Below are 12,225 nucleotides of genomic sequence, written 5' to 3'. Positions count from 1 at the left end.
TAATAATATTCTGATACAATGTATAATGATGTAATCCGGGTGATTAGAGTATCTAGAACCTTAAATATTTAAAATTCACTTGTGTAGGAAACATTCAAAATCCTCTCTTCTAGCTTTTTGAACTGTACAATAAATTATTGTTAATATATTCACCCTACAGTGATGTAGGACTCTAGAATTTATTCCTTTTATCTAGCTGTAATTTTGTAACCGTTAACCAGTCTCTCCTTATCTTCCCCTTCCTTTATCTACCCTTCCCAGTTTCTGATAACCATAATTCTACTCTCTGCTTCTGTGAGCTCTTTGTGCTTAGCTGCCACATGTGGATGAGAACATGCAGGATTTACCTTTTTATGCCTGACTTATTTTACTTAACATAGTAATGTTCAGGTTCACCCATGTTGCCATAAATGACAAGATTTCATTTTTTTTATAATTGAATAGTATTTCATTGTACATACATACACAATTTTAAAAATCTTTGTTGTTAGGCACTTAGGTTGATTACCTATCTTGGCTATTATGAACAGTGCTGCAATAAACATGAGGGTGCAAATGTCTCTTCGATATACTGATTTCCTTTCCTTTGGATAAATACCCAGTAGTGAGATTACTCAATCATATGATAGTTCTATTTTTAGTTTTTTGAGGACCCTCCACAGTTTTCTATAATGGCTATATTAATTTACAGTCTTACCAACATCTTCACCAGCATTTGTTATTTTTGATTTTTTGATAATAGCCATTCGAACTAGGGTAAGATTATACCTCATTGTAGTTTTGATTTGCATGTCCCTTATGATTAATCATGTTGAGGATTTTTTTCATATACTTGTTGGCTTTTTTTTCTTTTTAATCTTTTTTTTTTTCTTTAGGTGGAGTCTCACTTTGTCACTCAGGCTGGAGTGCAATGAGGCGTTCTTGGTTCACTGCAACTGCCACCTCCTGGGTTCAAGTGATTCTTCTGCTTCAGTCTCCAGAGTAGCTGGAACTACAGGTGACTGCCACCACACTCAGCTAATTTTTTTTCATATTTAGTAGAGACAGGTTTCTACATGTTGGCCAGGCTTGTCTCAAACTCTCAAGTTCACTTGTCTTGACCTCAAGTGATCTGCCCACCTTGGCCTCTCAAAGTGCTGGCATTACAGGCATGAGCCACCGTATCAGGCCATATTGTTTTTTTTTGAAAGAAAAAAAGTACAATTATTTTATTTGCACTTGATATGATCTTAGGTTCAGAAGATTATAAGAAATTTACTAAAAGTTATTAGGAATAATAAATAAGTTCCGTACAGTAACAGGACACAAGGATACAAAGTCAATGTAAAAATCAATTGTATTGCTGAACACAAAAAATAAATAATAAAAATAGCCTTAAAAATTCTAGTTACAACAGCATCAAAAGCAAAATACTTAAGAATAACCTCAACAAAAGTGTCAACTTGAACACTGAAAATTCCAACATGAACTTGTGGCTTTCGTTTCTTTCTCTGATAGTGTTAGGGTGCTATAACCTGGCTAGTGTTAGAAACACCGGATATCATCCCTGAGACTCCCTTCTTTGACTTTGGTAACTTGGCATTCCTAGGGGAAAAAAGGAATTGCATTCTAGGCCTTTATATTATTAGAGGTGGGTTTTTTTTAAAAAAAATCTTAACCTGTTCTTTGTTCTTCAGACGTAATAAAGACCATGCAGTTTGTGTGTATGCCTCAGATTGCAATTCTTTCTTCTCAAATAAAATGTTACATTTAGAGATTCATTTCTACATTTCAATTTTGACTTTGGTGTATGTGGTGTCAGAAGTAGGATGCAGCTGGGTGTGGTGGCTCACACCTGTAATCCCAGCCATTTGGGAGGCTGAGGAGGAAGGATTGCTTGAGGATAGGAGTTCAAGACTAACCTGGGCAACATAGAGAGACACTTTCTCTGTAAATTTTTTTAAAAAGTTAGCTGGGTGTAATGGGACACACTTGCTGTTCTAGCTACTCACTGAGGTGGAAGGATCATTTGAGGCTAGGAGTTTGAGGGTACAGTGAGCAATGAGTGTTCCACTATACTCTAGCCTAAATTACAGAGTGAGACCCTGTCTCAAAACAAAAACAAAAACAAAAAACAAAAAAGTGGAAATTCAAAGCGAATTCAACTTCGGGAGAAACACTAGTCCCTGCAACTGTGGCATGAGATACACATGTTGGGCTCCACAATCTGCCTGTTCTACCCACAGAGAGTCTTGGACAGAACTTCCAAATTTGGTTTAAGTTATGTTTTATTTGGCATTTGTTTGGGGAGGGGTCTTGCCCTCTTTTGTTTGAAGAGAGATTGTTCCCCCACCTGTTTAGAAAATCACTTACTGGGGACTTGTTGATTATTTGTATATCTTCTTTTGAGAAATGTTTATTCAGATCTTTTGCCCATTTATACATGTTATTTATTATTTTACCATTAAGCTATTATTTTACCATTAAGTTGTTACCATTAAGCAGTTTTATTATTTTACCATTAAGTTGTTTTATTATTTTACCATTAAGTTGTTTGTGTATATTTTCCCTTGTCAGATGAATAATTTGCAAATAAATTTTCCCTTTTTACAAGTTGTTTCTTCCCTCTATTTTTGCTGTGCAGAAGCTTTTTAGTTTAATCAAGTCCCAGCTGTCTATGTTTCTTTCTGATACCTGTGCCTACAAAGGTACAGACTACAAAGTTTTACCCTTAAATTCTTTGCCTAAACCGGTATCCCAGAGCACTTCCCTTATATTTTCACCTAGTAGTTTTATAGCTTTGGGTCTTAATACATTTAAGTCTTTAATCCATTTTGAGTAGATTTATATACATGGTGAAAAATAGGGGTCAAGTTTTATTCTTCTGCATGTAGATATCCAGTTTTCCCAGTATCATTTATTGAAGAGGTGTTCTTTCTCCAGTGTATGTTCTTGGTACCTTTGTCACAAGTCAGTTGGCTGTAAATATGCATTTACCTCTGAGTTTTCTGTTTTGTTCAGTTTATGTGTGTCTTTACATGTGAGTTAAGATTCTTGTAGGCAGCACAGAGTTGAGTCTTTTTGTTGTTGTTATTGTTCATTCACCCAGTCACATCTGGGGAGATCCAGTGTAACTTCCCTCTCTGGGACGATGCAGTCACATGGAGTCTAGACAGCCGTCTATTCTAGGCTCTCCTGTAGCTAGGATTGCAGACATCTGTATTGTGATTTGCTGGGAATCTTTCACTTACCTTTTCGCTGCAATGGTTAGTCCCTCTTGTCTCTAAGCCTATCCTGGTTGACTGCTTTGCTTTCCCTTTTAAGGTGCCATCTTGAGTTCTGTGTCTCAGGGGTCTTTGTCCCTTTCTTGCTGATTATGGTACAGATTTTCCCTTTGATGCTCTCTTCAATGTGTGGTTATCTATTTTCTATTTTTTGGTCTTTCTTTGTGGATGGAGCCAGTGCTGGGCATAGTCAGCCATCTTGATACGTATTTATTCTTGAGTCAGCAATAAGCTATGTTATATATATTTTTAATTAATTTTATGTATTTATGCATTTAATAAATATATTTAAATTAATTATGCCATTTATCTTCAACACATAAAAGGGATGATCTTCTTCAATATCATTAAAAATACTTTCTTACATATTTTAACTTTTATTTAAATATATATGTATATGAAAATATATTCTAAAATTGTGTTACCAGTTAAATTTAAATTCTAGGTGGATTTTGATTAATGTTGCATTACATATATAATGTAATAAAATGACATATCAGTAATTATTAATATTTTAACAAATGCTCATTTTTTATTTCTGGGAATTTGTAATGTTTTTACTAATTTAATTTTTCCATTTCAACTTTTTTGTTTTGCTTTGTTTTTAAATTAAATTAAATTTAATTTAATTTCAAATTCAGAGATACATGTGGAGAATGTGCAGGTTTGTTACATATGTAAATGTGTGCCATGGTGGTTTGCTGCACTTATCAACCTATCACATAAGTGTTAAGTACCACATGGCTTAGCTATTTTCCTAATGCTACCACTCCTCTTACCCAACTCCCCAACAGGCTCCAGCGTGTGTTGTTCCTCTCCCTGTGTCCATATGTTCTCATTGTTCAGCTTCCACTTATAAGTGAGAACATGGGGTGTTTACTTTTCTGTTCCTGTGTTAGTTTGTTGAGGATAATGGTTTCCAACTCCATCCATGTCCCTGCAAAGGACATGATCTCACTCCTTTTTATGGCTACATAACATTCCATGGTGTATATGTACCACATTTTCTTTATGCAGTCTATCATCAATGGGCATTTGGGCTAATTCCTTGTCTTTGCTATTGTGAATAGTGCCGCAATGAACATATGAGTGCGTATATCTTTATAATAGAAGGATTAATCCCAGTAACAGGATTGCTGGGTCAAACGATATTTCTGGTTCTAGGTCTTTGAGGAATTCCACACAGTCTCTTACAATGGTTGAACTAATTTACATTCCCAACAACAATGTAAAAGCATTCCTATTTCTCCACAGCCTTGCCAGCATCTGTTGCTCCTTGACGTTTTAATAATCACTATTCTGACTGGCGTGAGATGGTATCTCATTGAGGTTTTGATTCGCATTTCTCCAGTGATCAGTGATGTTGAACTTTTTTTCATTTGTTTGTTGGTTGTATAAATGTCTTCTTTTGAGAAGTGTCTGTTCATGTCCTTTGTACACTTTTTAATGGAGTTGTTTTATTTATTTGTGGAAATTTGTTTAAGTTCCTTGTAGATTGTGACTATTAGACCTTTGTCCAATTGCAAAATTTTTCTCCCATTCTGTAGGTTATCTGTTCACTCTGATGATAGGTTCTTTTGTTGTGCAGAAGCTCTTTGGTTTAATTAGATCTCATTTATCAATTTTTGCTTTTGTTACAATTGCTTTTGATGTTTTTGTCATGAAATCTTTGCCTGTGCCTATGTCCTGCATGGTATTGGCTATATTTTCTTCTAGGGTTTTTATAGTTTTGGGTTTTACGTTTAAAGCTTTAATCCATCTTGGGTTAATTTCTGTGTTAGGTGTAAGGAAGTGGTCCAGTTTCAATTTTCTGCATATGGCCAGCCAGCTTTTCCAGCACCGTTATTAAATACAGAATTCTTTCCCCATTGCTTGTTCTTGTCAGGTTTCTTGAAGATCAGATGGTTGTAGATGTGTGGTCATATTTCTGAGATCTCTATTCTGTTCCATTGGTCTATGTGTCTGTTTTTGTACAAGTATCATGCTGTTTTTATTACTGTAGTCTTGTAGTATAGTTTGAAGTTGGATAGCCTGGTGCCTCTAGCTTTGTTCTTTTTGCTTAGGATTGTCTTAACTATATGGGCTCTTTTTTGGTTTTCTGTAAATTTTAAAGTAATGTTTTTCTAATTCTGTGAAGAATGTCAATGTAAATCTGTGAAGAATCTCCAAGTTTTTTAAACAAAAGCTTATTTTTTAAACAAATAAATTACCTATATATGAAGTTAAATGTTAAATTATATACTGTATATATTAAAGTTACAAAAAATTTAAACTCTCTCTAAAAATATCCTTAGAATAGTTGATGCATATTGTTCTAGGCCTTTAAATGCAAATAAAAACATAAACAACAAATCAACACTAATAACAAATACTAGCACTGTGCTAATTTGTCTCTTTTTATTTAACAAATATATTTTGGCATCTTTTGATTTCTATACACATAGGTTTACCTCATTCTTTTAAAAGGGTAAGTATTTTATTATAGAAATATACTGTAAATTTTAAAATCATTCCCCTATTAAAATTTAAATGGATGCCAACTTTTCAATTTTTATTATCCACATTATAATTTTACTCAAATTTTCTATTTCAAAGATTGCAGCAATGGCTATTTACATACCTTTCTATTTGCATAACTATCTTTGGAAGCATTTCTACGTTTGGAACTTCTGTGACAATGGATATATTCATTTTATATTTTGATATATATTGTCAAATTAAACTCTAAGAATATTTTATAGTAAACCCTTCTAAAATAGCTATAACAGTTCTTAATTCCTCAGACCTTTCACAGAATTAGAGAGTTGACAGTACGTAGGATAGAATTGGATATCATCAATGAGATCATTGATCTTTAAAAATATTTGCTAATCTGGTAAATAATATCCTTTATTCATGTTTTATATAGAATTTATTTAAGATATTTAGAATATTCTATATATGTACTAAATATTAGAATTTATTTTTATATAAATTGCAAAATTTATTTTTATATAAATTTATTTTATATAAATTTTTATATGGTTGTTTGTATTCATTGCCAATTTTTCTACTTGACTCAAGGGCTTCACCTAAGTGATTTGTAAGAATACTTTAAATATTAATGGAATCATACATTTTTTATTTGAATTAGTTTTTAATTATGATACTTTAAAAATGGGATTTATTGTCTCCTATTTAATTATTATCTCTGTGTAACAGTTATCCTTCCAATTTCCATTTCGACTTTTTTTTTTTTCCCCAGATATGTCTATATGTATATGTGATAGGGGACATGGGATGTGGGATAGCTTATGTACAATTTTGTGATACTGAATAGAATATCTTAGATCTGGTATGCTAAACCTTAATTGAGGTTTCTCTATGCATTGACCCCTTCTGTAATTGAATCCATTGGTAATGAAATGAACCTTATCTAGACTTTAGCACAGACAAAATCCACTGCTGCTGACTACCAGCTTTGCCATTTTGTTCTATCTGGAACTGACAGGCTTTCCACTTTCTGTTTCTCTTAATTTGGGATACACCCTATATCACATCTTTCCTTCTCCAGGAGAAATAATCTTGTACTTCTGAGGTCAGCTTTAATAGCAGGAAAATCACAAAAAGTACATCAGAAAATATTTTTAAAATATTCTTTTCATTATATGTATATAATTTTGTTTCCTTTATCAACTTTTAATTGCTCAAGCAAAATGAATGCATTTAAGTTAGAAAAAATATGCAGAGGTCTTGATGAGAATTGGTGGCATGTAGGATAGAGCAGTCATTGTAGGAGTAGCAATAAGTGGATGTAACATGAATATTTACTAATTGAATACTTACTTATAATACAATAATTATTTAGAAGATGAGGATGATGATTATGTGTGAGAAAGATTTAATTTAGGTAGCTTCAAGGTTTCTAGATTGAGAAATTGATTGTGTTGTACTGCCATTTGTTGAGTTGAAAACCATTGTAGGAGAAACGGTCTGGGGCAATAGAAAGACAAATGGGATAGTTTGGAACATACTGACTTGGATGCACCTGTAGCATTTCTAAGTAAAGATTACAAGCATAAGATAACTAATTTTTAAACTGAGAAGAGAGGAATTTTTTGTTTGTTTGTTTTGAGATGGAGTCTCGCTCTGTCACCCAGACTGGAGTGCAGTGGCGCGACCTCGGCTCACTGCAAGCTCCATCTCCGGGGTTCACGCCATTCTCTTGCCTCGGCCTTCCGAGTAGCTGGGACTACAGGCGCCTGCCACCATGCCCGGCTAATTTTTTGTATTTTTAGTAGAGACGGGGTTTCACCGTGTTCGCCAGGATGGTCTCGATCTCCTGACCTCGTGATCCGCCCGCCTCGGCCTCCCAAAGTGCTGGGATTACAGGCGTGAGCCACCGCGCCCGGCCAAGAGGAATTTTTTAAAAATTATACACTTCATAATCTTCAACATAGGGGCCACAGTTCAAACCATGACATTTGTGGAAATCTTCCAGGTACAGTTTTTCCGCCAAGAAAGCAGCAGGCATGGATGCGTGGATAGAGCACTGTGGAATTCCAACCCTCGAAGGACAGATAGAAAAAAAAAAAGAGTGAATCCTGAGGTTGGAGGAAAAGAGTCATCTATCATGCCATGAAATAGAAGAGTTTTGGAAGAAAGATTCAACTGTTTCTATGAAGTCTCAAAAAATGAATCATTAAACGGATTAAGCAGGGATAAGAATGCTATTGCACAACACTGCCAGGGGAGTGGGCTTCCCCTGCTGATATATGCCTTCTTTGTTGGATAAGAGGAGGTTTCTACCTTCTTTTCATGAGACAAATCTGACATAGTAAATTATTGGGGTCTGTCTTTTCTTGAAAATTTCTCCAACCTAGGGACGTCTGAAGGGGCAGATTAAACCACCTAAACCTTTTTATGGAGGAATGTTCTCCATTTCCTCTTTATGTTGGTGAGCTTTTCTGTAAGAGTAATGGCAACCCAGGCAGATGTTTTAGTGGTTGGGGGAGAAGCAAGGAAGTAAGGGACAGCGTTGTCTACTTAGGTTTTAGAAACTGAACCTGCTTTTGTTAAACCCCTTGTGATCCTCTAGAGTTGTTATTTCAGTTTCCCAGGAACAGGAGATTTCACAATGAATTTTGCTTCAAATCTCTTGACTAGTAACAATGTGTCTCTGCCTAATGTTATTTTATGCATATGTTTTCTTAGAAAACTTGCTGGGTTGCTGAGAGGTAGGCAAGACTGGTTTAAATTATAGGACATATTTCTGCGAAATATTGCAATAACATTTTTATTATGGCTTAAAATTATAACTGAAAATTTGACAGATCTTTATTGTAAAGAGAAGAGAAGAGGGATAAGTTGTCATTTCCTAGAACTGAAAGTGAGGGGATAATATTGGAGAAGGGTCTTTCCGATCAGAGGCAGATTTTTGTAGATCACAGTAACAATCAGCCATACAACTTTTGTTTTCAGTTCACGAGACACATCTAATTGATGACCATAATGACAACATTCAACTTGAGCAGCTTCAATCCAGGCCCATTCATCCTACTGGGGATTCCAGGGCTGGAGCAGTTTCACATCTGGATAGGGATTCCCTTCTTTATTACCTACCTTGTGGCACTTGCAGTCAATAGCGTCCTTCTCTACCTCATTTCTATGGAGCAGAGCCTCCATGAACCCATGTTCTTTTTCCTTTCCATGCTGGCTGCTACAGATCTCATGCTGTCTAATACATGTTTACCAAAAACATTCAGCATTTTCTGGCTGGGTCCTCAGGAAATCACCTTTCCTGGATGTCTTACTTAGATGTTTTTTCTCCACTACAGCTTTGCCATGGATTCTGCCATCCTTCTGGCCATGGCGTTTGATCATTATGTTGCTACTTGCTTCCCTCTAAGATACACCACTATTGTCATTCATGAAATTATTACTAAGATTGTGGTGGGTATTATCAGCAGGAGCTTTTTCTTCCCATGTGTGTTCCTGTTAAAGCGACTACCTTTCTGTAAAACACTCATCATTCCCAACACATACTGTGAGCACATAGGCATTGCCCAGCTTGCCTGTGCGGACATCTCCATCAACATCTGGTATGGCTTTGCTGTGCCTATAATGACTGTCATATCAGACCTGATTCTCACTGGCATCTCCTACACTCTTATTCTTCATGCTATCTTTAACCTTCTATCCTTAGATACCCGCCAGAAAGCCCTCAGCACATCTGGTTCCCACATTTGTGTCATTCTTACATTCTACATACCAGCCATATTCTCCGTCCTTGCCCACCGTTTTGGTCACAATATTCCTCATTCCTTCCAAATACTATTTGCCAACCTCTACGTAGCTATCCCCCCTGCACTCAATCCAATCATCTATGGAGTGAAGACCAAGCAGATTTGAGACAAAGTCATCCTCCTCTTTTTCTCTAAAGGGAATCAGTGACATGAAGCTGACAGCTTGGGAAAGAAATCAGGTAATTATATTGATTTTCTAGTATTTCTTATTTTTTAAAAGCTGGAATCCTTACAACATTGACTTAAATGTATATGAAATCCTGTAAATCCACTATGTGTTATAGGAAACAGTGAGACAAGATGAATAGGTAGAGAAGCCAAATAAAAGTTGAAGAAAAATTTCATATATAAAAGGATCAGAGGGAAATTTATATCTCATTTTCAGATAAGATTTCTTAGCTACCAGAATCACCAGAACTGTTGAAGAATGTATAGCAAGCCCATTAAAGTAGGATAGAGCTTACTTGCATTTTTGCATTTGCATTTTTACCAAATTCCCCAGGGGACTGTGATGACCACTAAAGTTTGAGAACCACTGTCTCTTAGAAGATTTATTTTCCTGAAGGATTCTTAAAAGAGGGTAATTATTTGCTCTATCTTTACTGAATCTCATCTGGAAAGTGTCCTACAAAGGTATCTCAAATTGTGAGGATTTTACTTATGTCTTTTAACCTGTTTATAAGACTAATCTGTCTAGTTATATATGATCAACATACTATCTTCTAAGTGTTGGAATTCTTAAACGTTCATAAACAATTTGGAAATCATATTTAAATATTCTAGTGGGTAGCCCCAGTGGAGATCCCAGCCAACAGCTAACAACAGCTAGCTATGTCAGTAAGCCATCTTGGATATTCAGTCCAATTGAGACTTCAGACATCTGTAGCAATAATATGAAAAACTGTACAGTATACTTAATAAACATATGTGTTTGGCTAAGGAGATTTTAAAGCAAAGTACTGGAAGTACCAACACTATTTTTATGCTACATATGGTAATGTACGTATAAAGAAATATGAAGTATATATAAATGAAATTGTTTAAGGTTCAAACAACATTTAGAGTAAATACAAAGGTGACATATCTGGCTAGGTTCAAATAAAAAATTAACTCTCTCCACCCCTGGCTTCTCCAAATGACAAAAAATTCTCACAGAGAAAAATGGTCCCAGGGTGTAGTATCATCTCCAGAAAAAGGCTGTAAGATCCTTTGCTAACAATAGAGAAATATTTAAGTTTGCATCTTATAGAGGTTTTCAATTAAAGAAGCTTCTAAGAATCTTTAGAATTTTTTTTCAGAGTACTGTAACTCTCAGACAAAATCAGAAAGGTAAAAATCTAAAAGGTATATGTGGATATGACTTTTGTCTAATAGAGTAAACTCAAATTTTTATAGAGAACTCAGATTTTAAGAAAAATGTGCAGTTATAAGTACCATGAGCTTTGGTGGAAAATGACATAGTCATTGCAAAATAAAAAGAAGTCCTTAGATTTTTAACTTTATTAAGCAGGAAGCAGGCTGAGAAAGCTACTCACATATATATACAAGTCATTTTTTACAAAAAAAAAAAAAAAAAAAAAAAGATGACATAGAATATAGAGTTAATTTCCCCGCGGTTGTAGTCAAGCCATGGAGAATTACTCCCAGGGAGCAGGAGTGAGATTGGGTCCTTATTAGGAAAGTGGTGGTGTTTTTCTGGCTGTACTTTAGAATTAAAATAGACAAGTGGCTGTTATATGCCTTTGCCACTATTTCACGTGTGAGTATCTATTGCAGTTATTCTATCTCTGTATCACAATTGTATGTTGGCTGTATAGGAGACAGATAATTCATTTGATTTACTTCACAAATCTTCAGATTGAGAGAAGCTGCACTCATGGAGCTGTACAAAAGGAACTGAACCCAAGGGGTCTTATTCATACTTTGTCCTGATTTTCAGGCTGAGATTCTGGGCTTCGAACTAATCCCATAATGAGAATGAGACTTTGGGGTCTTCAAGAAGACGTGAATGCATTTTGTATGTATGAGGCTATGTGTATTATGGCCAGAGGACAGAATGTTGTAGGTTTTATTTTTCAAAGATGGCAAGACAACATCTTGCATCACATACACTTTTCTGCAATGTTACCTCACCATTCTTCTAATAAGTAAAATCAATTTTCTTTCCCTATTTTTCTGGTCTGTCCTTAGCAATGTTTTTGAAAAATAGATGTGACATTTGGGGATATTTGAGGCAAGGTTATAAGAAATCTTACAGCTTTGTCATTGGTGTCTTTGAATATGTACTTTTTGGGTACTCTAGAAAACAGACATCATGCTGTGATAATCTAAAGCCATATGGAGAGGTCATGTGGTTGACAGCTTTGGCTGAGCTCCTGGTTAACAGCATCAATACTAGTCAAGCTGAGTGATGACTACACATGCATAAAATGTCTGATTATAGCCACATGAGAGAGATATCCCAAGTGAGAAATGCCCAAATGATCTCAGTAAACCTATAGCATTGTAAGAGATAATAATAAATTGTTTTAAAGCTATTGTTTGGGAGTGGTTTGTTATGCAACAATAGTTAACTGGAATAATTAGAGTCTTAGGTACTCTGATCTTTCTTCCAGAGATCTTGACTACCCTACTTCATCTACTTAATTCCTTGGAAATACTTTTGAATTTGTATTTAA

The 12,225-nt window shown here is 35.1% G+C and overlaps 1 pseudogene; it reads left to right on the top strand.

The window, feature by feature from the left end:
• Positions 1-6,467: 6,467 nt before the first annotated feature.
• LOC126935147 (olfactory receptor 52H1-like) lies at positions 6,468-12,188 on the top strand (annotated as a pseudogene).
• The last annotated feature ends 37 nt before the right edge of the window (positions 12,189-12,225 follow it).

The sequence above is a fragment of the Macaca thibetana genome, chromosome 14, assembly GCF_024542745.1.
Source record: "Macaca thibetana thibetana isolate TM-01 chromosome 14, ASM2454274v1, whole genome shotgun sequence".
NCBI classification, from domain to species: Eukaryota; Metazoa; Chordata; class Mammalia; order Primates; family Cercopithecidae; genus Macaca; species Macaca thibetana.
The sequence above is the reverse complement of the archived record's forward strand: the minus strand, read 5'-3'. Positions and strand labels throughout refer to the sequence as shown.